This window comes from Artibeus jamaicensis, unplaced genomic scaffold (assembly GCF_021234435.1).
Source record: "Artibeus jamaicensis isolate MK-2021 breed Jamaican fruit bat unplaced genomic scaffold, CSHL_Jam_final contig_354, whole genome shotgun sequence".
NCBI lineage: Eukaryota > Metazoa > Chordata > Mammalia > Chiroptera > Phyllostomidae > Artibeus > Artibeus jamaicensis.
Genome location: NW_026521803.1, coordinates 22473321 through 22492005, shown reverse-complemented (window position 1 = coordinate 22492005; position 18685 = coordinate 22473321).

Here is an 18685-nt window from a genome sequence, read left to right as displayed (position 1 = left end):
CAGAACAACAAATGAGTGTGGGCTGGAAAAGTTAAGACAAATATGGTGGGATCAGTGAGGAAGGCTTAGGATTGTGTATAAAGGAAGATAGATGTATATGTGAGCACATCCATGCTTGTTTAACTTAAACTTTGCTAAAGACCAGGCATATTTTATAGTAAAAGGTGCTAAATAAAAGTGGATAATTGGGATATGGGCTTTATTTTAGATTTGGACATTGCATATATATATATATATATATATATATATATATATATATATATGGAATCATTGTATAGAACTCATTCATTAAAAATCCAATCAATTGTTCTATTCTTGCTTTCCTCACCACATCTACAACAAAAAAATTAAAATATTTGGTAATTAATATTTTTCTCTATAGTGAATGTCTAATCACCTTAAGGAAACTAGGTTGCCTTGAGTAACAAATAGACCACCCACCCCTGGCTGGTGTAGCTCAGTGGATTGAGTGCAGGCCTGTGAACCAAAGGATTGCAGTTCAATTCCCAGTCAGGGCACATGCCTGGGTTGCAGACCAGTTCCCAGCAGGGGACGCATGAGAGGCAACCATACACTGATATTTCTCTCCCTCTCTCCTTTCCTTCCCCTCTAAACATAAATAAATAAAATCTTTAAAAAAAAAAAAAAGAACAGGAGGAAAAAGAAAAGATCATCCAGATCAGATTTTGCTTTTAAAGAGTGATTTAGCTTTTGCAAAAAGGAAAGTTCCCCCAGCCTTCCATCATCAAGTCTTTGCTAACTGGGGGTGCAGATAATGTGTACAGCAACCTTTGCTCTTTTCTTGTTTCAATTTAGCAAACTGCTGAATGATTAGGGACCAAGGTCTATATTAGTCTTGCCAGATCAATTTTGTAAAACTGCTTAGGACAACACCTTGTCATTTCCATTTTGGCCAGCAAAGCAAAGTAGGAAGAAAAGTATAAGCAGGCCATTGGCAACAGAAAATGTACTCTTCTCAAAAATGGGAGAAAATCTGTTCAACTATTTCCTTTTTTTAGCTTTTGAGCTATATTAAGAATCTGATGGCTCTCTGACCTTTGTTATCCAATTTATGGCTTTCTGGACTCTGAAATTTTAAGCTTTGCTTATTAATAACTTCAAGGATCTCTCTAGTACCACTGGAAAAACAAATTAAATGCAAAATATATATTTTAGCTACAAGAAGCTGGGTATTTTGGATATCTGAGTGCTTGGGTATGCAATTTAATATGTCTGAATATAAAGATGTTGGGCTGAACCCCAGAAGACATCTGAATATTTATATTGCTTGGGATTCACTGGGTTTCCTTAACCTAAGGGTTTCTATTTTTCAACAAGTCTGGTATATTTTCAGCATTTGTTCTTCTAAGTTAGCACATTTCTCTTTCTATTATTTCTTTTTGAAATCCTGATTACATTCATCTCAGATGTTTTTACTCTATCCTTCATGACTTTCAACTCTCTCATCTCTACTATCATCCAGCTCTCCAAGTTGTATTACAGATTTTAAAAAAGGAGTTGCCTGTTTTCCATGTTTCCAATTTTCCCTTTAGTAGTGTCTAATCTGTTAGTGCATCTATTATTTTTATTTTCATATATCTTATTTTATTTCTCTAAGTACCATTTACTCCAAACCTAGTTAGTAATATGTACCTTCTTATTTCTTGCTCTTGCTTTTAAACACCTCTTTTTTGTTTATATATTAAATACAGTTATTTTATACTTTGTTTCTATTTTATATTTTGTGTCTGATACTTATAATATATGAAGTCTTTGTGATTCTGATTCTATTTATTGTTTCTCTTATTTTTAAATCTCTCTCTTTATATATATAAATTTATATATTTACTATGAGCTTCTTATTTTCCTTTGAACATTATCTTTCTGGTAGCTCTTTTGTCACTAGTAAAAGTAAAATTCTGCAATAGATGCATTACAATTGCTTACAGTCATTGAATGTTAGTATGTATTGGAGGAGGGTGAGAGGGCTCTTTAAAATTAAATACTTTACTTGAGGTTTTTCTGACCACACAAGAAGAGTAAAATGGCACCACAAACCTATGTAAAGGCTAGCTTGTGGTTATAAATTTTTAAGAGATATTTTCTTTATTTTTTAAAGTAGCCAGTGCTGAGATCATGACAGGCAAGTTTTCTTATCTTCTTCTTTTGTGTAGTGGGTGGAGCCCTTGGGTCTCCTAACTTCATGAAGCAGTCTAGTAGATTCTCCACCTTGAATTAGACTGTGCTTCATCTCTTGTTTTGTGACTTAGAATGAAATATTAAGAATTAAAGCAGACTTCTGCACCCAATTACCTTTCTGGTATCTAGCCCTCCCTTCATTTGGGGGGAAAAGAGTTTAAACGTATTTTTATGATGCTTTAGAGTCTCCTATTTTTTAATTAAATATAATCATTGAATTAGAAAAATAGAATTACATTTGATTATCTACTTGAATCTTAATCATATGACTATTACTGAGTGTAGAACTACAACTAAGCCATTTGCAAAGTTGCTCCCTCAATTGGGCAATTAGAAAGAAGTTCCTGGGTACCAAAAATACAGACCATCAACTGGTTAACCAGGGGAGTCCCCAAAATCTGAAACTTGAGCTTACACAACCTGCCCTGTATCACCAGCCTCATTACCCCAGTAACAAGGAAAAATATTCTTCCCTCTTCTCATATAAGTTTCAAATTGTCTCTGCTGTGGTTTCCCCTGGGTAAATTTAACTACTGTAAAATAAACTTGATTTCACATTTATAGAGAAAATGAGAAGATCAGAGATTTTGAGGCCATAACTTTGCCTTTGAAAATTCCATTTCTTCCTAAGGATGACCTGGGTAGAAATATACTCTACAAAACATTCTTCATAGAAAAGAGGAATAAAATATATTCATTCAGTGGTTTCTTCTCATCAAAGTTACAACCCAAACTTTTCTATGCTTTTTAATATCCTCAACCTACATAGTTTATTTCCTACCTTTCTCCCCTGCCCCATTTCCCCCTGTTTGCCTTAAAAATTTGTTTGTAGTTATTTGAACATGCCAAGATGTTTCTTACCTCATTCGCTCTAGGCTCACATCCTCCTCCTCTTCTTCAACAGGCCAAACTCTCATGCTCCAACACATATCTTAATTGCTCATCCGGTTATGGGTTCTTCCTGAACCTTCTCTTTGTCCTCTGCCCTGAGAAATGTTTATATCTTCCTTTAGGTTAGCACTATACCTTTAGTAAAGTTCTGTTAAAAACAGCTATCAACCATAATCGAACAATTTATGTATATTCTTCTGTTTGTTAATGACATCCAACCTCCTTAGAGGTGAATGGCAACTTTTTCATCTTTATATATTCAATGTGCAAGAAAATTGTAATTACTCAGTGAGTGATTGATTAATGAATTAATTAATTAATACTGAAGACACTGTCAGTACCTGCTTTCATGATCTCAGGTATGTATAATGACCCAAAATTAACCACATAAAACACTGATCAACCAAGGTAGAGATCCATGAGGTATGCTACAGAAACCAGCTGTTACAAGATTTTGGGTATTTAATTCAGGCTAAAGACTGTCTTACTATAGTTTTCTTCCTTGATTAATTATACCATCAGCCTGGATGCTGTGAAAGTTGCAATATTACTACCCCAAAGCCCTTCCACTTGCAAGATTCTAGTTACTGTGTGGCTTAACATATGTATAGAGCAGTATTTTCAAGATTTTTAATCTCATGTCACACATAACTAATTAATAAAATTCTGCATCACACCAAAAAAAAACTTTCTTTGCCAATCTGACATAAATAGATATAATATTGATTCATTTACAACAGACAGCTATCATTGTTTTGGCTGTTGTCATTGTTTTATTTGACAATCTAAGGGAACAAAGGTCAGTACCCCTTAGTAAATGGTCAGGTGTTGCATGTTTTAAAAATTCTTGCAGCACACAGTATGCATCTTGAGGTGCACCTTTTGAAAATCGCTAATATATATTCTACAGTTAATTTGATTTCATTTGATTTTCTCCAAAATTCCTGGCAGGTATCAGGTCAGATATAACTACATTAATTTTATAAACAATGGCATTTTGTTTAGGAAGAATAAGTGTGTCAAGATTAATCTATACACTCAATTACTGTTTGCTATTCAGATTAACTTAGCGGGAGAACCAGGACTTGCCTCCCAGTAGTCAGAACCATGGTCTGAAAATTGACCCAACACAGCCAGCTGCTTTATATGCCCACAGCTGATTATTCAGCACAGTTATCTGAACACTTTAAGATACTTAACTGTTGAGTTTAAAAAAAAAAAGATCTCCACAAAACTGCTACATTGCCAAATGAGGGTTCTCGCTGGGCATGTGAATCCATGTTTCCCACTTTGACTATTCTACTTGTGCCATAGTGCTTGATTCTTTCTTGTTATTCTTTGGTTTGGTTGTTGTTTTTATTTTCTATTTGCTTGCTTTTCTAGAATTTTGATTAAAAACAAATAAGAAAGTCATTATTGCTCTTTTGTGTTTATGAGATTTAGAAAAATTGAAGAAGGCTATCCATCATTTTAAGTAAATAGTCTAGATAAGAATGAACATTGAACAAATTTCTTGGGAATGGTAGGAGTTGGGATGTGCTTACAAAATAAAGATTCAATTGCTCATTGAACTGCTGGGCAGCAGCAGGGCCTGTGAGGGTTAGGGAGCCTTGGTTGCTGAGAGCTATGGGGAGAACAAATAGATATTTGTGTGTGTGAGTTGCTTTGGTAGTGGGAGGCATCAAATGAATATGAGGTGATGTTCAACCCCATTGTGTTTATATGAATGCACATTACCATTTCCCGCAAAGAAGCTGATAACAGCACCTTGATACTTTGCTATAAAATCCATTGAACATTTTCCTGCATGCTTTACTCCCTTTAAAACAGCTCAGAAATGGGCATGAAAAGTGCCATTGCCCCTCAGTAACGTTCTCTTTCCCCAAATGAGAACACATTGGAACACACTGTAGGGGTGTTTCACTGCAAAATGCTTGGCAGAGGCAACTGGAGCAAATGAGGGATTTTCCTTTAAACCCAGCAAGCAGGATTGGGGATTGCATGTGGTAGGGGTGGGTTGGCGCTCACTGTTTTTCTTTTCTCTCCCTATTTCTATGTTAAAGCTTACAGGAGCAGATAAAGAGCAAGGGGATTTAATTATGTGTAAATGGAAGACAATGAAGAGTCCTTAGGAGTGTAATTAGCTGTGGGTGCACATTGTGAATCCTTGTAGCTGTATTTTATTTGCATATGAATATAAAAGTTCAGAAACACACAGGTTTTGGACATAGAAAAGTCTGGGGACACAGAGGTACATTCAGAGTTTAGCACAGTATTGTGCGATCTCGTGTGTTATCACTGGCTTCATTAAATATAAGTGAAATATTGTTATTGGCCCCTCCCAATAACAATAGCAATAGTAACAGCAAATATCTATCCAATCAACTCCTTTTGTAGCAAAGTAACGATATTTAAATATACTGTAAATCGTTTTAAAGGAAAAAAGAAGAGACAATAGAGTATAGTCTTAATTATGGCTAGAGTTCTACTTATAATTTAATGCTTTTTGCTTCTAAGCATGTAGAGGTGGAAGCTAGAGATTCGTTTATGCAATTGGAAAGTTGAGATCATGTCAGGGGGATAGGAGAAGTGAAAAGCTACTATATTATGGTTGAAATTCTGTAAAACAAATATGTTTCTTTCTGTATATATTTGATTAAAGAAATATTGGTATATATTATGCTTGCTTAAGGGGATGGATTCCTGAAGCCTAGACATTTCTTAACTTTTCATAACCATCTTTAATAACCTGTCCTAATACTTATTAATAACTTCTCTCCTGTCAATAGTTATTGCTCAATCTGATCACCTAAATGCTTCCTTTTTTCCTCTTGGTTCATTTCCTACTAATTTGTCTTTGGTGAAACTGAAGAACAATTAAGCTTTCTATTTTCCTTTGTACCTGATCATTATTTATCATGAGTCTTTCCAATTCAGAACAGACCTCATGGCAAAGAGGTCCAGCCAGTATTTCTCCAGTTGGGGAAATTTTTTTTCACTGTGAGAAAGGCCAAGCAAGGCTCAGTTATTAAAGAACATTTAGGTAAAAGATTATCAAGTAACTGAAGTTCTGAAAACGGTTCCTTAGCAACAAGGAGAGTCATACAAATGTTAAGAGAAAATAACCAATCAGAAGTAAGAATCACTTTTCACATATTTAATATAAGACCCATCTTCAATCTCCCAAATACTTCCATGAGACTCATGGATCCATCCCTTACTTACCTGCCTCTGTAGGAACCCACCCCCCTTTCTTTTCATTGAGATATCCCTCATTAGGGAACATACTCACTATTCAATAGTCTGAATAAAATCACCTCCTTATTTCTCTAGTGCATTTTGTCTTTCACATAACAATACACACTTTTTTAAAGTACCAATTGAATCTGCAAAGATTTCTTCCTCAATAGCACCACAATCTAGAAAATGACAATGACCAAGTTTTTAAGAAGGGAAGGAGGAAGGAGTCAGAGTAATTTAGGACTATTAAATTTTTTATATGGGAGTGTCCTAGAGCAAAGGTGGGTCCCTTTTATTACTTACTTTGGGTCCCCGCACATCCCCAGTCTCTAAGGATAAACATCAATAAGCAACAGGGGCTAAGAGAAGGTTCTCAATATGAGTAATTTCACACTTTAATTTGGACCCTTCTCTCTTTCTGCAGTCCTCCAGAGTTAATGCTGGGGAGGTGGCTGCTAGTCTAGAGAGTGGGCTTATTAGGAACTAGACCCTCACTTGTTTCTGGAGATGGAGGTAAATGCAGTCACTTTCACACCACCCCACTCCACTCCAACTTATCCTCTATCAACCATGAAATCAGGATTTTTCCCCCAATGACTTTTTAGTATACCTCACCTTGGGGTACACATTCACTCTGCTGAACTCCAATAGCAGAGAGTCTGTCATAATCCAACAATCAGCTTCATCATATTCAGTTTTATGGTACTAATTCACTGTCTTGAATTAATTTTAAATAAGAAATACATATTATTTCATATATATACATATATATATACACACACACACACACAGTCACAACGATTGTAAATATGCAAACCACATACAGTTGAAATTAAGTTTCTTTTCCTCCTCAGACCCCTTGATCTTTGTTTCACTCCCCAGAGGCAAACATGGTTGTTAAATGTGTTAAGTGTTTTAAGCATTGATATGATATGTGTGTGTGAGTGAGAGGAGGTGGAGGTGGGCAAGAGAGAGAAATTAACATATATATGTTAATTTACTTAGTTTACTAGTCCCTCACTATATATGATAGCTGTATGTTTTGTGAGGAAATATTATATATCACACTATAACTCTCTGTTTTGTATGTTGTCTTTTTATTTGCAAAGTAATATATATTGAGGATCATTTCATTTCCATACATGGAAAGCTGCTCCATTATTTTTAATAACCACAAACCACAAAAATCCAGCAGATGATGTTCCATAATATGCTTAAGCAATGCCCAGTAGTTGGGCATATAAATTGTTTCTGATCTTTTCAAATATATAAAAAATGGCATGGAATTTTTTTTGATTTATACATAATTCTTTCATGTTTGCCTATATGTATCTGTAGGATAAATTTCTTAAGAAAGAATTGCCGAACCAAAGAGTAAATACATTTGTACTTATGACAGGCATTGCTCATTGTCTTCTACAGGTGTCCCACAATATCATACTTCCTCTACACTGTTTCCCAAATGACACACTGTGGACTCGTCATTGCGGTCTGAGTATACACATAACTAAAATGTTATTTGTTTGCGTATGAAATTTTCATTCCTCTTGTTTTGAGTAATTATTTTTTAATGTCTATGTTACTTTATCAAAAAGATAAGGATCATCATGAACACCAAAATATTAAATATATTTATACACACACATGGTATTTTGATTCATTGATTCTGTCCCAAGATTAATTAGGTATCCCTAGCATGTGAATTCACTGTGCCTGATTTCTTTCTTTCTCATTTCCAAGGTGGCCTCATTAGGAATAAGAACAGAAAATGATTCTCACCTTCCCCTTGGTGCTGTTGATATTTAATGAGGAGTCTGAAGTGGATAAATATAAACTCAATTTCACATGTCAATAGAATGAGGGAGAATATATGTAAATGGACTTTTTGACAGGATGTAGAACTTAGAGCTTTCGTGGTGGGAATTCTTTATTTGTGAAGCATGTGTTCCACCTGGAGAGTAAAATTATATTGAATGTAGTTTTTGCCTAAATTAAATGGTCACATGGCCCCAAAGAGAGACATACACACTTCAGAGTCTGATAGAATGATGGCTTACTCTAAAGCAAGTAACTTTTGAGTAAATTGAAACTGCCTCTGATGAGACATGGGGGAGGAAATGAATTAATATACTGGTCTAATGAGTAATATTGTTTTAAAAAATCCAAAGATCATGGTGTCTTCATGGCAAGTAGTTGAGTATAACATTCAAGGGAGAAAAGTGTTATGGCAGCAAACATTGCTGGTGTTTGAATATTTCTTCACCATTCCTTTATACCTCCTTGGGAGAAAATAACAGTTTGGGGATAATTATTTACTTTTCATCATAAACCCACTAACATAACTTTAAAAAAATTTCCTAGTCAACAGTAGTTTTTATTTTACCAAATTAATTAGATCCTGTTCTACAGAGATCCAAGTAGGTGTTTTACTCCCAACTATGAGTTGCAACTCATAAATGTATAAAATGTTTATTAAATGGCAAGTCCTGTGCTATTTACTATAAAAGCACATGCACACACAAAATAAAGACAGAAATAAAGAAAACAAAACAAGCAAAAGGGATATTATGTAAACATATGAAACAAACGTGATCACTGTATGACCATAAATGAAGTAACCACTTTTCCTAAACAGCTGCAAGGCCTGACTTCCTTGCTTGAAACCTTGATTTCTGTACTTACCCGACAGAATAAAGTCAAGTCACACTGATGTGAGTTTATATCCCACCTCTTGCACTTACTGTGAGACTTCCAGAAAGCTTCTCTGAGATTTAACTTTTCTTTTGTTGTGATTTGTAGATAATGTTTTTTTTAAAAGGATTGCTCTCAGATTCTTTATAGGTATTAAAAGTAATGCATGGCCCTGGCTGGTGTAGCTCAGTGGCACAGGCCAGTTCAATTCCTAGTCAGGGCACATGCCTGGGTTGCAGGCCAGGTCCCCAGTGGGGGCCCCATAAGAGGCAACCACCATGGATGTTTCTCTCCCTTTCTTTCTCCCTCTATTCCCCTCTCTCTCTCTGAAAAAAAAGTAAATAAAAATAAATAAATAAAGTAATGCATGTACATCATCAGCAAATGCATAACAGGTATTCTGAAGATTTAAGACTTCAGAATCAGCACCCGGAATTCCTAGTCCCCCACCTTAATTAATCATTTAAGTTTTTATTTTCTCTGTGATTCCCATTATCCTTTTCTTCCTGAAACCCCAGCAGCCAGCGCCCTAGTGAGGCTCATGCAAATGGCCTGGGCTTCCTTTCACTTCCCCCTTTGTCCACTAGAACCAAATTCATCTTTTTCAAATCCTTCTTTCAGAACAGAACAGCACAGCCCCAGCTCCCGTTTTGTACTGAAAAAATAAAGGCCCTAAACAGTAAGTGTCCGCCATAATTGGGACCTGTCTGTCGTGCCAGCTTTATTCTTTCCACTGCCCTTCTCATAGGCTTTTCCTTGGTCGCACTGGACTTCTCACCACGTGACCAAACACTCAGCGCGCCTCCTCTAATAGGTCTTCCATAATGAACTTTCCTCACTGCCCACACATCAAACTCCTTTCAGCCTCCAAAGCCCACATCAACTACTCACCTTACATTTCTATTTCTATTGCTTTTTTCATACCCCTCTTAGAATACTTAGCACACTCTTCTTTTGAGTAGTAGCTGTTTGGTGCTGTTATTCATTTCTGTATGATGATGGTAAGTTTCACTGAAGGCAGAGGATGGAATTTTTTTTCTGTCCCAGAGACTGACTGGTTTTTGTTTGCCTTTGGATACAGTGAAAGGAAATGCTAGATCAGACTGCCTGAGTTTCCAGTCCAACTCAGCATTTTTTTTCTCTTTTTAACAAATATGTCCAGTTCACTTTCCTTAATTCTATTATTTTATTAATGTATTCATTTATTTAACAAATAAATTGATTTAACCTAGAAATGAAAAAAAATGTGTCATTCCAACATTTTGAAAAATTAATTCAAGCAAGTAGTATGAGCTGGGAGTACAATGGTGAAAAAACTTAACAGGCCCAGGGCCGAGGCAATCATGCAGGGCCCTGAGCTGAGAAGCACTCTGCACTTGGCTTAACGCCTGCTGCCATCATCTCATCATTCTTAATAATTTTTTAACGAGGAGCCCACATTTTCATTTTTCTCTTGGCCCTGGAGATTATGTAGCCAGTCCTAATGGTGAATAAGATAAACATAAACATAGCCCCTGCTCTTATGGTGAGAGAGATGTAAACAAGCAAATCTGGAAGTGAAAAAGAAAAATATTGGTGATAAGTGCTATAAATGTCTAAGCGACAATTTTATATTTGGCGACCAAGGAAATCTTCTTACAGTTACATGTAAAGCTGAGGTTTGAATGATAAAACTTACTGTGCAAAAGGCTGAACAACATTTCAGGTAAAGGAAACCAGTGCTATGATGCTAAGACAAGAATGAATTGGAGGGTTTAAGAAACACTGTTCTTAGGAAGGAAAGAACAAGGTAGAGAATGATTTAGTCTAAAAATTACCCTGGGCCAGATCATTAAGGCCAGGATACGGGGTTTGCATTTTATTCTAAATGTAATAGGAAGCCATTATAAGGTTTATAGTAAGGACATTAAATTTTATTTATATTTTAAAAGATCGCTCCTTTCAGTTATAATGAGACAGAAATGGAGCGGGCATATCAGTAACAAGACTACTGCTCAAGTCTAGACCGGTGGTGATGGTGGATTGAACCAGGATGGTACATGAGCAGCTGGACGGAAGTGGAGATATTTAGGGTATATTTGGAGATAGAGCACATAGGACTGCTGATATACCGGGTGTAGGGGATGAGGGAAAGAGAGGAAGACACCAAGATTTTCAACAATGATGTCATTTATTAAATAGAGAGGCTGGGCAAAAGTAATTTTAGAGGGCAATGCTATGAGTTCTTTCTTAGACATCCGTGTGCGGCAGTCAAGACAGAAGCTGGGTATTATCACTGTCATAACACAAGGATAACAGCACCCACCTCATGCAATTTTGTGCATATTTAATGAGATCAGGCATGTAAAGAGTTATGCCCTGGGCCTGCTGAATGCTCGATATAGGTTACGCATTTGCTTTTTTATGAGACACATAGCTAAGTGCAATCGTAGACTGTAATTCAGAAAACCTCATAACAGTAAAAGTAGTTCTAAAAGGTCTAAAGGAAGAGCTGGACAAAAAAGTAGAAAGATTTGAAATAGAAGAAGGAATAAGAAAGGGGTCTTGAGCCTCTCTTTAAACAAATCTCTTTGTTCATTAAAAACTCTGTTTTGATGGCCTCTTTTTCTAGGAGTTTTTCTCAAAATACAGGAGCCAAAGACACAGCCAGTGACAATGAAAATAAAGACAAAGAGAAGGTACACACCACACACTGTGAAATGACAAGCTATTGACAAGCATTTTTCAGATATTCTATAACTGACACCTGATTCCAATTCCCACCACACTTCCTCTTAGCAGGGTCTGGCTTCATTTTGGAAGCTGACATGTTCTTATTGTGAAAATGGAGGTAGGATTTCCTAGATAACATTTTTCAGGTTTAAAAATATCTCTCTGATATTTCATCTATGTAAAACTGTCCTCAGCCTAAGCAGGGAGTACTGGCTCCAGTAAAAGCTGTTTTAACTTATCATCAGTTGGTTAGTGCAGCAGAGATCAGCTATTCAGAAGTGGACTTGCTGGTCAGCCAACAGATGTATAAATGACTTTTGGCATATCCTATCTGTTCTTATATTTCATCTTAGTATGTGGAAAATATACCTTGAAGAATTCTAAATCACAGACATGAGATATAATAATATAAGTAAACATTCTGTGTATTAAGATAACTGGTGCTGTGTTAAAATCTTTTTTGAAATTTTGTGTTTGAGCACCATCTCAATATTGAAGTAATAAACTTATTCCCACGTAGCCTTATTTGCTAGGTAATACATTAGCACAATTTGGATACAAAGCAGTGCAAAGAGAACCCTCCTTGGGGTGAGAGGGCTGGCTCAAGCTTTGCCACTGATGGTCCCGAATCGTGTAGGATCTATAACATGGATGCAAAACCGTGTAACCTTATTACCACTCTGATACTCAAGTGAGAATTTAAAAAATAAAGTAGTGCTGCGAGTACAGTTTTCAAAGACAGAGTGTCAGGGGAAGGGATTATTATAAATATCATATCTGCTGTCCCAAGTCCCTCTCAGGGGCTCCCCAGATTCATCCTCTGCTAACTATAGTTCCTCCAAAGCATTTTCTGCGCAACATGCTCACCAGGGGCCTTTGCATTGTCTCTATTCTATTGCTTTTCACAGGAAACTAAAAATACATATCTCGCAGATTTGTGTTACGATAAATGATCATTTAAATGTTCAGATCAGAACCCCTGGAATTTTCCATCTGCCTTTCGTCTGCTGGGCTGGTTCTGGAAGAGCACTGCTGAGAGCTTCCCTGTGGGTTGGCTTTGACGGTGGGTGTGATAGAAAATCTGTAGCTAGCACTGGGAGAAACAGGGTATGGGGATAGTTAATAAAGGACAAAAATAGAGATCAAAAAGATATAAACACACATCACAGTTTGATCTCAATATCATCTTTTAAATAATACATTTGCACATTTTCAAAATCAGCCTCTCTGGGGGTTCTTGCAAGGGACAGAATATTCTTGCAAGTTGCAGGGAAGCTGATCTAGTTTTAAAGAAAAGGGTAGAGGTGGCAAATTGCCAATTAGACTGTGGATGGGATGGGGGTGGGAGGGTAGAGACGGATGGTCTTAATGTCAGGAAATTCATGAGGTGACAGAGAAGTTGAAGATACATTCTAGGCTTGTGAAAAAGAAGAAGGCAAGCCAGGTGTAGGAGCTGAAGCAAATCACACACTTGCTCTTTGTTTTCACTCACAAAAAAGACCCCCCCTCCAAACATGGAGATCATTATACAGAATGTCCAAGGCAAATTAAGGAAAATAATTATTGTAGCTGATGAAGCAGAAACCCTATTAGAGCTAAATGCTACTTCACAGTACTCAGTGGTGGAGGTTTGGAACTAAATGCATTTTTCAGCATCTTTAGTGTAGTATATTAAATTAAGTTTTTAACCACTTTTCTCCTCCCTTTATTTTGATTTTCACCCTCTCCCCAGCCCTTTCTTCAATCTCTTAGGAAGTTGGTACAAGGGTGGAAATCTGTAAAATGTACTACAAGAAAGGAGCTGCTGAAAAAGAAATGCCGTATTTCCCAAAGCCTTTTTTTATAAAGATGAAAAGTAAATAAAAACCCTAGAAGGGTAATTAATGGTGGAGGGCTGGGCTTCAAGGAGTGACCTGCCATGGCAGAAAAATGGGGCAGAGAGAGGCTACTGAGAAGCAGAGGGAATTCTTAAGCCTTTTTTGTCTATTTTTTTCTATTTCACTTAAGGGAGTTCTTGCATCCTGAAAAAGATGTCCTCCATCACCATGTCCCCCTCATCTCTGAAAAGCAGGTCTGAGACAGGAGACAATTTTTGTTGATTTGGGAAGTATGCATTTCTCTTATTTCTTAGCTCACATGTTACTTCTGTTGTTGTTGTTTTCTGCTTTTTGTTTTGATTAATACTATTTGTTATGAGCATTTTTCTGTATTATATTTGAAGTCTTTATAAGTTAAATAGCTCTCTAATTAGATGAAAATTTTGTCAAGTGTTGGAACTGAGTCTTATATTGCCTACATACCCCATGATGGGCCACCAGTATTTGCCATATTTGACAAATATGTATTAGCTACTGAAGGGAGAGAATTCCTTTGATTATTTTTCTCCTTAGGAAAGTTTCTGGTCCAAAGGAAGCCCTAAGGATGCCCTATGACCACTCAGTCTCCTTTATACAATGGATCAAAGTCAGTAGTCAATGCTGCTCTGGCCTCACAGTGCCTGGCCCTCTGTAAGTTTAAGTATAGAATTCCTGCTTCTACTTCATCCAGAAAAAAATATGGGTTCCACACAGGCCCTCCTCATACCCAATGGACCTTCATAGTCTCTAACACACTCGGTCAGTGCCATCTGTTTAGGCAGAGAACTGTCGATGTGTGGACAGGAACCATGCTGTAACATGTCACTTTTTCATTTCAAGTCTTCATCAAAGCTTTGCACAGAGCAGGTACTCAACAAGTCATTGGTAATACTTTTGATTATTAGAAAAGGGCTTCAGAGTAGATAGCCCAACCAAGACTGAAATGTGTGTTTGCTAATAAGCCTCAACTCCTCTTAAACCCCCGAAAGATCTGTTAAAGGGTTTGCATCAGCTGCAGTGAATGCTCACCATCCAATACTCCAGATGTCTGCAGACCTCAGTAACTATTTCCTCTCTGTCACTTAGCTAGCTGTGCAATCATGGGAAAATAAAAGACCAATTTCAACCGTCCCTTGGATTGGACGAGAGAGACCTGAGTTCTCCTGAGTTCTGATTAACTTCTACCATTTTACTCTGTGCCAGCCAAGTCCCTAAGCGACTTACATGAACTGCTGTATTTATTACTTACAGCAACACTGGATGGTAGGCACTATTGTTTTCCCATTTTACAGATAAGGAAGATGAAGCATGGGAGGCTAACTAGCTTGGCCCAGATCCCAGAGCTGGTGCACAGTTATGCTGGAATTCGGTGACAGAGTGTGCCTCCCATGCCCTCCGCTTGTGCTGCCTCTTGCTGATTATTTGTTGCAAGGATCAAAACAAGTATTATATGAAGCATTACTGCAAAATAGTTTATTTTCAAATATGGGATAAGGAATTTTGAGATTACTCTTTAAAATGTAAGAGATCACTGAACTAAATCACACAAGGCTCTCCCCACCTCCAGCCCCTAGGCCCCCCTTACCATTAGCAGAGAGAGCCATGCCTCACTCAGCCCATTACCTCCTGAGGACTGGTTGTGGCTGTTTGCAGGGGTGACACATTTCTCTCTGTTCTCTGTAGTGAGAGCCAGGAGAACTGACTCTGGGAAGGAGTTCCAAGCTCTTTCTGCAGCAGTGTTTAAAATGCAAGAGATCCTGGTCAGGGAGAGAAATGACTTGAAGAGCCTTAATGCAAAGCCTCGTGCTGCTCTCCAAGCAGCTGTGAGGCTGGCAGACCCCGGAGGCAGAGAAGGGACTTGCATGGGCCATGGTAATACATATTCAGGAGCTAGGAAGACTTGATTCTCCACCTTGCTAGTTACAGCTGCCAGATTGTGAGCGATCGATAGAGAACTTTGTTAATGATGTGGAATTCACTTCTGGCATGTTCTGCACAAATACATATGCAATTTATTATTAGTGCCCTCAACGACAGGCCTGTCCAGATACAATTTCATTCAAAGTCTGATTATCTCTTTCTCTTTTTTACCTTCCTAATTGGAACGTTGTTGATCAGATCCTGCCTTTAATAAAAATGGCAAACCATGCAGCATGGCTCTGAAACAATTTATTTGGCAGCAAACATCAGAAAATCACAAGGTAAAGGTAATAAGAAGACAGTAGATGCTAAAGCAGCCCAGAGGAAGGCAACTTGCTGAGTCTCGGAGTCCACATGGTAATAAACGTAATGTGGGGGTGGATTATCTTTGGAAATTATTAGAGAAGATGTATTTATATAGATTCCTTTCCAAAAGATGAATCCAATCATCATCCCATAGACAAATGTGGAGTCTTAATGGCAAATGTTGATTTAATATTCAAGTCTGAGCCTTGCAGTAAAAAGACTGAATTGCATTAGACGGGCTGGACTAGAACTGGGAAGACTCGGAAACCTAATACCACAGCAAATAAATCTGGCAGCACAATTTAGAGCTGAAAAGAAATAGAAAGATAAATGATGTCATAAAAGATTCACAGGGGCGTTTTTAACTGAACTGCTAAATATTTTAAAACAGAATAGCCAAGGCCATTTTGTATTAGAAACTCAAATGAGTGGCTCTCTCAATTTATTAAATTTAGTTCCCTCCTTGTTTATCAAGCCTGTTCGATTTGCAAGGTGCTGCACTAAACACTGGAACATTGGAGTGTTAACCAAGGAGATTACTGACTACTAGTGAGGGAGATAAGGCAAGTGGCCCAACAATTTAAATAAACGCTATAATATATTAGGAAAAGGAATGTGTTGGCAGGAATCTTATATTGTTATTCCTGGAAGCACGCTGTAAGACAGAAGTCTAGGGATATTGCCTTCTATAAAGCTCCTACGCCTTATGACCCAAGTGCCCTGGCTGCAATCAGGGATAAGGCTCCAGCCAAAGACATATATCAGGTACTATAAAGAGACCAGGGACTACTGAAGTGGTCTTCTCGTATTGGATGAGAAGTAGGCCATCCTGTTAAGTCATCCCTTTAGAGGGGTGTTGGTCCAGGACAGAGGTGGGAAAATAAGACAGCAGGAGAAGCACATGCAGGTGGCAGGAATCATTGCTAAAAGACTAAGTCCTTGCAATAAACAAGAGTTCTGATGTGGTTGTCATAGAGCACCACTTGATGAACCATTGCCCTTACATTCATAGAAAAAACATCCTTCCATAAAATTGGCTACCGCTTTAGACCCAGATGAGAGAATATGAGTAGGGCCTCAGATTGTAATAAGCAGAGACATTTTTAGCTTTAAAGAAAACTGCAGAACCTACGGACTCTGCTGACTGAGGTGTTGGTTGATACACTCAAAGCCACTGTTAATGAAAGGGGGAAAAAAAACACAGGCAAGAGAATCCTAAAGTCACAGAAGATTTTTTAATGGAACATTTACAAACTTTTATAAACTGGAAAACTGTTTTAATACAACTAGATCAAATTTTTAACAGACAATGTTTGAAGTACTTATCTGAGCTGAGTAACTCACTGAAGAATAGGAGAAAGCAAACACCCTTTGTTTACATGCCAACCACCAACTCCAGTGACTCATGTCACCATATTTTATTGTTTAGGGTGCATCAGCACCAACAGACTTGGCGAGAGCCAAAAGAAATGGCCACTAAGGGCCCGGTGTCTGTTGTTGGAAGACAAGGAGGATCCCCCTGCTTCAAAATAGCAGAGCTCTGTCCTGTCACTGGAGAGATGATCTCATTCAGGTCTTACGACACGTGGAAATATCCTTGGGAAGGAATTTTTATTTTTATTTTTTGTTGTCTATTTGTTGGAGATTTTGTTATTTGATTCATTTAGCCTATCAGCTAGTTAAGCATGGAAATGGATAGGAGTGGGGGCTGTATGGTGTAGGACCTGTGGGTGGGGCAGACCAGGCGGGTCGGGGAGACACAGTAGAACAAGAAGGGTCTGTGTGATTTGCCTGGAGCCTTATTTGTCCTCAATTTCATGGAAAGAGAAAGGTGCTAAAAGAAGTAGAGGGTGTCAAACATGCATTTTACTCATTTTTATGATTATGCTCAGGGCTGCCCATGCTGTGAATTTTCATAAATGCAAATATAAAATTAGTATCTTTCTTCTTACTCATAAACTAACATCTCACCCAATCTTGTTCAAACTTTGTGTGTCTTTATATTTACTTCCAAACCTTTAAAAATTTGCTTCAAGAAAGACTCTTAGGAGAGTAATAAATATTTGAATATGAGTTACTTATGGCCTAACCTGTGCTCCTTTCTGGACACATGTATAACTAAGAGGAACATGTTTCTATTCATGGAAATTGTTGAAAGGGGGGCTTTGAAAGTGAGGACGTATGAGGCTGGGAGTTGCCCCTAATGACCCTGACAATGCCAGCTTAGTCCACCTGTGTTTCAGATGGGGCTTTGCTGGTATGAGGTAGAGACCTGCTCACCTTCCCTCTACCCAGGTGCCACCTCCAGACCAGGACTGGGAATCTGGCCTGTATCCTGATTTAGTCTATGCTTAAAATCACATATACAAAAAGAAAAATCTCTGGTTTATAAAAACATAGTTTGTCATAAAACTTCAACCCCCTGAAATACTCAAAACTGCCAACTGCCTAGGTTTATTTTCATTTTGGATTTGAGTTTTTATGAATAAAGAAAGAAAAAATAAAGATAAGAAGTACAAGGAGGTAAAGAAAGGTATGGTGTGATTTAGATATAAGAAAAATAATCTCAAGGCTCTGTCTGGAAATGCATTCTATAAAATAAAACTCAGAGTTATGCACAGGGGTCCAACAAAGTCTAGTTTTGACTAAATAATACAATAGGAAAGAATCAAGTAAGGGAAAATGAGAAGGAGGAAAGAAGAGAGGAAGAGAAGGAGGGAGGGAGGGAGGTAGAGAAGGGGAAAGAAAAACAGAAAAGAAAAAGCTAAATCAATGATGTTTATAAGACAGAAGTATGTAAAAACATGGAAGTAACTCCAAATTCTGCAACACCAAATTTTGAAATTGAAAAATGTGATGCTCAGTTATAT